Source organism: Erinaceus europaeus, chromosome 2, assembly GCF_950295315.1.
Source record: "Erinaceus europaeus chromosome 2, mEriEur2.1, whole genome shotgun sequence".
NCBI classification, from domain to species: Eukaryota; Metazoa; Chordata; class Mammalia; order Eulipotyphla; family Erinaceidae; genus Erinaceus; species Erinaceus europaeus.
In genome coordinates, this window is record NC_080163.1 from 166,346,605 (window position 1) to 166,356,546 (window position 9,942).

General features: G+C 44.5%; 1 long non-coding RNA gene across 1 annotated transcript; it reads right to left on the bottom strand.

Annotated features, from left to right (window-relative positions):
• Positions 1–859: 859 nt before the first annotated feature.
• Positions 860–8,934, bottom strand: LOC132537003 (uncharacterized). Its single transcript, XR_009548514.1, has 3 exons — positions 8,842–8,934; positions 4,936–4,999; positions 860–928 (listed from the first exon to the last, which is right to left on the bottom strand). It is a non-coding gene; the product is annotated as an uncharacterized LOC132537003 (long non-coding RNA).
• Between the last annotated feature and the right edge of the window lie 1,008 nt (positions 8,935–9,942).

Sequence of the window (9,942 nt, forward strand, 5' to 3'; positions counted from 1 at the left end):
GACCAGAAAGCACCTCATCAATACCCTTTGCTACCTTGTGTGAGTTGAGTAACTGTTGCAAAGTTACCAGTCACCAGCAGACTCTCCCAAGTGTTCAGACTGGTCAGCACAGGCAATGCAGACAGGTTGTTTATAGTGACTTCTCAAATGAAATTGAACAGCCAAGGTTTTAACACAATGGTTCCCTTAATATTCTGTGATGTCTGAATTTGATCCACTGTGGGAGCCTGGCCTTGTCGGTCCTCTAGCTACAGCCTGAGCCTTTCACAAACAGGAGGTGATGAACAACTTGCTGCTTTCAGAAATTCCAAAAGGGACCAGGGTGAATCTGGGATAACAGAGAGCACATGTTCCCCAGCATGAAGACTGAGTACGAATCCCTGGGCCCTTTACAAGGGGAAGTGTGAGGATTTATGATATGTATACATTTCACTTTCTTGCACTCTGGTCTGGTAAGAGACACAGTGCACAGAGACAGAGTCCCGTGTGAGACAGGCTCCAGAGACAAAGAGGAGGAGCCACTATCTACCTACAGCCACTGAAAAATAAGCGCCCTCCCTAGCAGTGAGCTGGGTCTGATTTCAAAACAGGAAGTGTCCCCAAGTTGGACTGTGGGTGGGTCTTGGGCCCTGCCTGTACCACCCCCTCACCCCTACAGGTGGCTTTCAATGTCAGGAGCCACATCAGGATGGCAGTCATGGGCCCAGAGGGGACACTTGCAGAATGGCTGGGGTTCACCAGTGCTTCCTGCTGGTTCCTACTCAGTGTCTGGGCCTAAGGACACACTGACCTGGGGTCTCCTCAGAGGTCTGCTCCAGATGGCAGGGCTCTACAATGATGGAGACAGAAGTGGAGTCTTGTGGTCCCCGGCGCAGCAGCTCAGTAGTTGGCAGCTCACTCATTTCCTATCCAGAGTCTTGTTGATGCCCTACAGGGAGAACAGTCAACATGCAGACTCAGGCTGAAGAATGGTACCAATCAGGCCAACTCACCTTGAGCTAGTGCCCACATGGTGCCTTAGGTCCTCCCTCTGGGCCTCAGGATGGAGCCACTGTGTCTGTGGGAGCATCACTGCACTCAGCCAGGGAAACCCTACAGAAAGCAGGTGCCCAGGCATAGAAATTGCTGAGTCCATGGGAGCAGGCTTCCCAGGTTCCCTTGCTTAGAATGCAGACATCCCTTGGTACAGGGTGCAATAGGAACTTTATATTCCGTGATGTCTGGGGTTACATTGCACTGGGTTTGTCTTTCTTCCAGTAGAGGAGGGAGATAGATCAAAAATAACAAGAGGCTGGGAGCTGGGGCACCAGGCTGAGTACACACATGACCATGTGCAAGGATCTGGGTTTGAGTCCAAGTTCCCAACATGCTTAGAGATGAAACACGCTGCAGATGTCTATCATTCTCTATTCTCTCTTTTCCCCTCCAATATATCTTTATTCAATAAAATAGAAAAAAAAAGGGAAAATGACTGACAGGACCAGTGAATTCATGGTGCCAGTAAGCAGCTCCACTGAATTACAGGATAGCAGAGAGAGAGGAAGAAAGATAGGGAGAGGGAGAGGGAGAGAGAGAAAAGCAGCAACATAGCACTGACACTTATTTCCATCATGTGGTGAGGATTGAGCTTGAACCTGGATCTGGCACAGGAAAAGCAGGCGACTGCAGTACGAGGACTCTTCTCTTGGGCCCATTAGTAACTTCTGCTAGGATCCTGTCTGAGAACACTCCTGCTCATCCATGCCCAATACCATTGAGATCTTTATTTCTATGGTAGATTATTTGTCAGTTCTGACACTAAATGTGTCCTTCTTTAGAAAAGATTTGATTTACTATTTCTTGTGAATAAAGATAAGATATATTGAGAGGAGAGACAGGGGGTAGAGAGATAGACAGGAGCCTGTAGTTCTGTTTCACTGTCCATCAAGGTTCCCTGTTGCAGGTGGGGGCTGGGGACTTGAACCTGGATGCTAGTGCACTGTAATCTGTGCGTTCTACCAGATATGCCACTGCCTGTGCCCTGACATTGCCCTTCTAAACTGTGCCTTTACAGAGATCTGTTAAGGAGTCAAACAAATGAAGGTAGGAACACTGATGGCTGCTGTGATTAAATAACTGCAATGGATTGTGTGGAATTGCTCTGCTCACTATACTGACACATGAGGTCAGTCTAATAGACTTTAAATGTTTCTTTTCTTTTATTATTTACTTAACTGCTATGGTCTTGTGACCCACTAGTTCCAGAAGACCTTCTCTTTTGAATCCTTTAAAAAGAGACAAGGTGGCTGGGCGCTAGTGCAGCAGGTTAAGTGCACATGGTGTGAAGCTCTAGGACTGGCCTAAGGATTCCGGTTGGAGCCCCTAAGTGGAGAAGCAGGTCTGAAGGTGTATGTCTTTCTCTGCCCTCTCTCTCTTCCTCTCCTCATTAGATTTCTCTCTGTCTTGTCTAACAACAATGATAGCAATAACAAAAACTATTATAATAACAATAAAGAACAAGGGCAACAAAAGAGGAAAATAGCCTCCAGGAGCAGTGGATTCATAGTGCAGGGCACAGAGCCCCAGCAATAGCCCTGGAGGCAGAGAAAGAGAGAGAGAGACAGAGGTTTTGAGATAGAGATCCAGGCTCACTGCAAGCCTCCACTGATCATGGAGTCTCCCCTCTGTGCTGTTTGAGCTGATCTGATGTGCACCTGGGGTGTGAACCTGGGGCTTCCTACACAATAAAATGAGCTTTGCTGTGGGAGCTCTGTGCCAATCCTAGAATGTCCTTCTCCTTGTCAGGGCTACAAAGGAACAGCAGGCACCTTGCTCTATGCTCCCATCCCACTGCTCCTCCCAGCCCATGGAGTCACCAAAGAGAGGACGCAGGGGACTGAAAACCCAGAAGCCAAGTACAAAGCCAGAGTTGACACAGGGAGTAACTGTACATAAAAACAGTGGCTAGTACTTCATGCTTAGGATTGCTTTCCCTTGCCCTTCCCAAAATAGAGAAAGACACTTTGCTGTGGTGTGGATTTGAGTTTTAAAAATGTGGTTCATTTCTTTTTCTTATTTTTCCCTAAAATGTTTTCTTAAAGACGTTTTAAAATATTTATTTATTTCCTATTTGTTGCCCTTGTTGTTTTATGTTGTAGTAGTTATTATTGTTGTCATTGTTGGATAGGACACAGAAATGGAGAGAGGAGGGCAAATCAGAGAGGGGGAGAGAAAGACAGACACCTGCAGACCTGCTTCGCCACCTGTGAAGTGACTCCTCTGCAGGTGGGACAGTTCATTTCTTAATGAGAGAAAGAGAGAGAGTAGAGAAAGGAGGAGGAGGAGAAGGAAAGAGAGGAGCAGAGTGTCACTATGGATGGGCACTGAGGATGCTGCACTAAGCAGCTCACAGTCCTCTGACAGTGCTCTAGCTCGCAGTCTGGGAAATGGAGCTCATTTCTGAGGTATAGAGAGGAAAGTCTCTTTGCATTCTGATCTTCTTGAGAATTTAACTTGGACTGTAAATGCACATCACTAAGAGGGCTGGGAACTCAGTCTGAGAAACACCAAGTGCATGTGTTCAGCACATGAACACCTGAGCCTGGACACAAGCCTCTCACTATGTTCAAATGCTGAGGACATTATGCCATGGAACCAGGGTTCAAGAAATACTTCTGTGTAGACTCAGAGGTGTGACCTCATTAGAAAGGAGTCTCAGAAATTCAAGGTCCTTTTTTGTAAAGAAATACACTAGCAAGGGCAACCAAAAGGAATAAATAAATAAATGCATAGACTAGCAGAATCCCATACTGAAAATAAAAAGCTGTGAGGAAAAGAGAGTGTAATCTGTATTTCTATAAACATCAAGAAAGAAAGACATGATTAGTGAAGTAAAAAAAATAAATCGATTAACATTTTTTTCCTTTTCCTCGTTTTTTTTTTTGTCTCCAGGGTTATTTATTGCTTGGGCTTAATAAGAATCCACTATTTCTGGCGGCCTATTCTTTCATTTTATTGGATAATACAGAAATTGAGAGTGGAGAGAGAGGGAGAACGATGGACACACCTGCAGACCAGTTTCCACTCTTGTGAAGCGACCCCCCTGAGGTGGGGAGTGGGATAAACCTTGATTCTTGCATGGGTCCTTGTGCTGACTACTATGTGTGCTTAACTGGGTACACCGCCAGCCCCCGCAACATATATATTTTTAAATTTTTATTATCTTTATTTATTTATTGATGGCAGAAAGACAGCCAAAAATTGAGAGGGAAGGGGGTGATAGGGAGGGAGACACCTGCAGCACAGCTTCACCACTCATGAAGCTTTCCTCCTGTAGGTGGGGACTAGGGGCTTGAACCTGTGTCCTTTAGCATTGTAACATGTGCTCTCAAATGGGTGTGCCACCACCCAGCCTCTCTCTCAAAACATTTTTTCAAGACAGCACTTCTTGGTGAAAAAAATAGAGAGAAGACTTCACCTCTCTGGCTAACAACACCATCAAGCATGGCTAGAGGTGCAGGTCTGAGGCTGTTTTTTTTTTCTTTTTTTTTTTTCCTGAGAACATGTAGCAGAAAATGTGGAAAGGGGATGAAAAAGACACTGGGAACAGGTGAGTTTGGGACAGGGGTATTGATGCCTTTACATTGTGCAATGCCTGTTTTCTATTTTCATTATTTTAAAGAAGCATTTTACCTAAAAAAAAATTACACTGTGATGACAAAATGAATAGAAAGACCCAACAACTATATTGTTCCCAAGATTTACAAACTGGTATATTCTTCAATGTATTAAAGAAAACTTTTAGGAAGTCAGGTTTGACTTTTGTGCCACAATAAGGGCTGGTCAGGATGTATGAAATGTGTAAAGACAATTAAGCTTAATACAACTGCTATTGAGAGAGTTTTGAACTGCTATTTTAAATCTAACCATCCCAACTTAGAATATCTTGACACTCACCCATCAATGTGTCTGGAGTCTCATTTTCCTTAGAAGTCAGACACATCTGATGCTGTGCATGAACCTTGAATTAAAAAAAAAAACAAAACTGGAGTTACAACCCACCTTTCACAAGATCTACTTGAAGAAAACTTGTCTTTAGCTTCCCTAAGGTTCACAAAGAATGAATCAACTAAAAATATAAATTCTCTTAGCTCCACAGACTTGACTATTGGAGAGTAAACATTGCTGATTTCAGTAACTCTTTAACTGAATGCATAAGAACAATATATGTTTAAAACACTAATGTCAACACTTGTATTTCTTCTTGCAGTGTGACTGTTTCCTTGTAAATGAGAGATATATATTCTAGCAAATTCAGCTCTTTGCAAATCAAATTTAAATACAGATTAGTTTCAAATATTCTCTTGCAAGGAAATATATTGTATCCACATAGCAGTCAAAGTGCTCCTTAATGTAGGGGCGAGGAGTAAACACCTTGAAAGTGTGAGCAACTTTCAAGAGTAGAGACCAACTCTCAAATGATAAAAAATTCATGTTAACTAGGCAAAAAACTGAGGTAGTAATTACTAGGCAGAGGGTCCCAGGACAGGCAGGGAGTAGGGAAGAGGACATCTCCTTGGATGGAGAGAGGGGAGAGAGTTTAGGGAATCATCCCAGCCAGATGGGTGCTGGGTATGCTGTCTCTCTGTCCCTGCCTTTGCCTCTGTCTCCATATATATAAAATCAGGCATGTCATAAAAATATTGTAAAAGATAAATATAGCTCTGTGCATGATCTAAAGAAATGCTTTTCTGAAAAGACCGATAGAAGTATTAATCTGGGTCTATATGAGAAATAGTCTCATTATTAGTAAGGTACACCAAAGTCATCATAGGCAAATACTGGGGGCTGGTGGTACACAGTGGGTAAAGCACACATGGCTCAAAGCACAAGGACTGGTATAAAGATCCCAGTTTGAGCCCCCAGAACCTCACCTGTATATGTGGGGGGTCACTTCACAAACAGTGAAGCAGGTCTGCAGGTGTCTTTCTCTCCCCCTCTATGCTTCCAGTCCTCTTTCAGATTTTCTTGTCTTATCCAACAACAACAGCTATAACAGTAACAATAACAACAACAACAACAACAAGGGCAATGAAATGTGAAAAATAGCTTCCAGGAGCAGTGGATTTGTAGCGCTGTCACCAAGCCCCAGTGATAACTTTGGAGGCAAAAAAAAAAAAAAAAAAAAAAAAAACACCCATAAGGTATACATGACCTTCAGAGACAAGCACATACTCAGTGCATATAGAAAGGGAAAAGAGAGGAGTTGGGTGGTAGCGCAGCGGGCTTCTCGGCCATGGCATAAAAGGCAATGATCCCGGTTTGAGCTGCTGGCTTCCCACCTGTAGGGGAGTTGCTTCACAAGCAGTGAAGCAGGTCTGTAGGTGTCTATCTTTCCTCCCCTCTCTGTCATCCCCTCTTCTCTCCATTTCTCTCTGTCCTATCCAACAACGAAGACATTAGTAACAACAACAATAATGACTACAACAATAAAACAAGGGAAACAAAATGGAATAAAAATAAATAAATAATTTAAAAAAAAGGGCAACGGGGAGCTGGGTAGTACTACAGCAGGTTAAGCAATGTGGCGCAAAATGCAAGGACCTGCTGAAGGATCCCAGTTCGAGCCCCCAACTCCCTGCCTGTAGGGGAGTCGCTTCACAGGCGGTGAAGCACAACTCCAGGTGTCTTTCCCCGTCTGTTCCCCTCCTCTGTTTCTCTCTGTCCTGTATAACAATGATGACATCAATACTAATAACTACAACAACAATAAAAAAGAGCAACCAAAGGGAAAATATAAAAAAATTAATAAAAACAAAAGGGAAAAGAAACACTGAAATGCCCAGCAGCATATGGCTTGCGGGCATCTCTTGGGGATACTGACACATATTATGAGGCAAGTCACTGCAATGAAGATGTAACTGGGGCAACGCAGGGCCGTCCCGGTGTACTGTGGTGCACTGCAGCACCCAGGCTACTACAGACCCGCACAGATGGGGGACACTGAGCTGCACCCAGGGCCAGCATGGACGGGCCCCGCAGTATCACCAGGGCCACACGCATCTGCATGAACAGGGATTGCTGCCAGGTGGCTTCTTGCTGATACAGGGGGAGAAGTTCTGCTCATCCAACAGGGTTCCCAGGGCCTGGGAGTTCCTGGTAATGCCCTGGAATCCCGACCAGGGGACTCGCCCATCAGCAAGGACACCTGTGAACAAGACATTGAGCTTTGGGAGGAGCAGAGGAGGAGGTTCCTGTCTGCTCAGTAGAGGCTTGGAGAGAATGGAGGACAGCTAAATATGGGGCCTGGGGCAGGTCCACTTCCTACTGAGGCTCAGTAGGACAGACAGGAAGGGACAGCAAACTCCTATTTAATACAACAGGGGATTCTCCGACATCAACATGGGAATATTTGTTTATAGATGAGTTGATACATGCATCCTGGTTTTCCTACCTGAGACCCAAGATTTCTAAAATGTAACCCATATATAGTCCCTTACAAAGGCTTTCGGCAAGAATGTTCTATTCCTTGATGGAATAGAGCCTTTGTGCAATCTTACAATAGTGACTCCAGAACACACAGTCAGAAAAGGAGTCTCATCCCGAGAAGGACTGTCAGGCTCAGCTGTATTGTTAATTACACATAGACATGCCCTGGTGTAGACTCTGATTTTCTGTGACTGATGACAATAGATGTTCTATTTTATTTTTGGGGGGCGGGGCAAATGGAGATGATTAAACAAGTTAATTTAATGCAACCTCATCCTTCACCATCTGTTAAGGCAAGATTCAAATACAGTTTCCTCAGGTTACAGTGAAGTAAGAATATTATTGACGACAACAACAAGAACAAAAAGCTGAACTATATGTTAATAAAGTAAGAGTCAACTTGCTAAAAGGTATGTTATATGATTTTCATTCTTGGTGTAAGATCTTTTTTCTCAAAACAGAGACAGAAAAACAGAGGGGCGAAGAGACAGACAAATAGACAGAGAAAGAGATGGTGCCAAAGCTTTTTTCAACATGGAGGGTCTAGGCTTGTGGCTTTGTCATACAAAAGCAAGGTAGTGCTTTATCTAAGAGAGCAAAATCTGATCAAATCATTTTTTTCTGTAGTAGGAATATCAGAAGCATAACGGAATCATGGGGGAATATGAAGCTGGAGAATTAAAAAAAAAATTAGTCCTGACCATCAACATCCAGTCAATATGTGGGAAGTAAGTCAGTGCAGTGAGGTCAGAGCCACATTCTAGCTGAGTCAAGACCACTTCAGCCCAGGCTGTGCTCAGAGTCCCTTTCACCCCCCAATACTCTCTGTGCATGGGAGTTCCCCACTACAAGTATGGATTGACAGGCCTGGCAGTGCATCTGCTCCCAGGGTGGCCAGGATACTGGACACACACTGGGGTGGGGAAGGCCTCTTCCCAGGCCCTAAAGGTCCTACTCTAATGACAGAACAATGCACCTACAGAGAAGCTCATGCAGGACAGGATCTGGGCATCTGGAATAAAAGCCACCTCTAGCCTGTGGACAACATGAGACCCAGGGAGTCATTTCATCTGGGAATCAAAGTCAGCACATAGCATCCAATGCTCATGTTCAAGCTGATAATTTTGTAGGGCCTGTAAATTATCTCTTAAATATCCATGTCACCCCTGGCAGAAAAAGGGTTGCCCACACTGACCTAGAGAAATTCACAAAATAAAATACCTTTCTAGAAATGACTTGGGATGAGAATTGGGTCCCTGCCTGTAACCTTCCCTGAACCCCCGCACCCCCCACATGCGAATGGTCCTGAGTCATGATCCTGCTTCAGAAAGGGAGACATCCCAGAGGAGGCACTTTGGGAAGGCTGGGGCTCACCTCTCCCCTGCTGGCTCCTTCTCTACTGCCTGGCCTTGCGGACCAGCTGCCCTGTGGTCTCTGAAGTCATCTGCTCCAGATCGAAGGGCTCCTTGAGGGTGGGAAAAGACCATGAAATGGTGAGTCCAGATACAGTACCTGAGGGGATTCTGAATGATCCTTTTACATTTACCATTTTTTTCTAGGTTACCTCAGTAAATCGTAAGGGACAGGGACCTGTGAAAACACTGAAACCACCCTTTGTAAAGGTGACAATTAACTGAGGGAAATTGTTATTTGTTTATGCTGAGGAACTTTTAATTTTTTCCCCCCAAGGGTTGTTGCTGGGGCTTGGTGCCTGCACGATGAATCCATTGTTCCTAGAGGCCATTATTCCCATTGCTGTAGTTGTTATAGCTGCTGTTGTTGGACAGGACAGAGAGAAATCGAGAGAGGAGGGGAAGACAGGGGGAGAGAAAGAAAGACAGACACCTGCAGACCTGTTTCACTGCCTGTGAAGCGAGGCCCCTGCAGGTGGGGAGCCTGCAACTAGAACCTGGATCCTTAACCTGGTCCTTGCACTTCTTACCATGTGCGCTTAACCTGCTGTGCTACCTCTTGGCCCCCAGGAATGATGTTTTGCAAGACTGTAGTCATCTGATGGGTTCACATTCATATCTCCCTAAACTACATGTAGAAACTCTCACTCTCAGCCATATGCTATCTCCCTTGAACACAGGGCTTTCGGCCTCTCCCCTGCTTTTAGAAAATTTCTTTGATTCTTGTAGGAGTTTCCAGTTAGTAAACATCACTCCCTTTTAAAAAAAAATATGTATCATTGGACAGAGACAGAGATAAATTGAGAGAGGAGGAGATACAGAGAAGCAAAGAGCCAGAGACATTTGCAGGCCTGCTTCACTAGTCCAGAAGCTTCAACAGGGGCTTGAACCTGTGTGCTTGTGCACTGTAATGTGTGTGCTTTTTCAGGACATGGCCACCTGGCCCTCAAACTCACTTCCTTACAAGGAGTATGATGACTGACATCAGGAAGAGCCTGATCAACATTATGGAATTTAATAAGCAACATTATTTCTATATTTAGGCTGTAGAGCCACTAAGAAT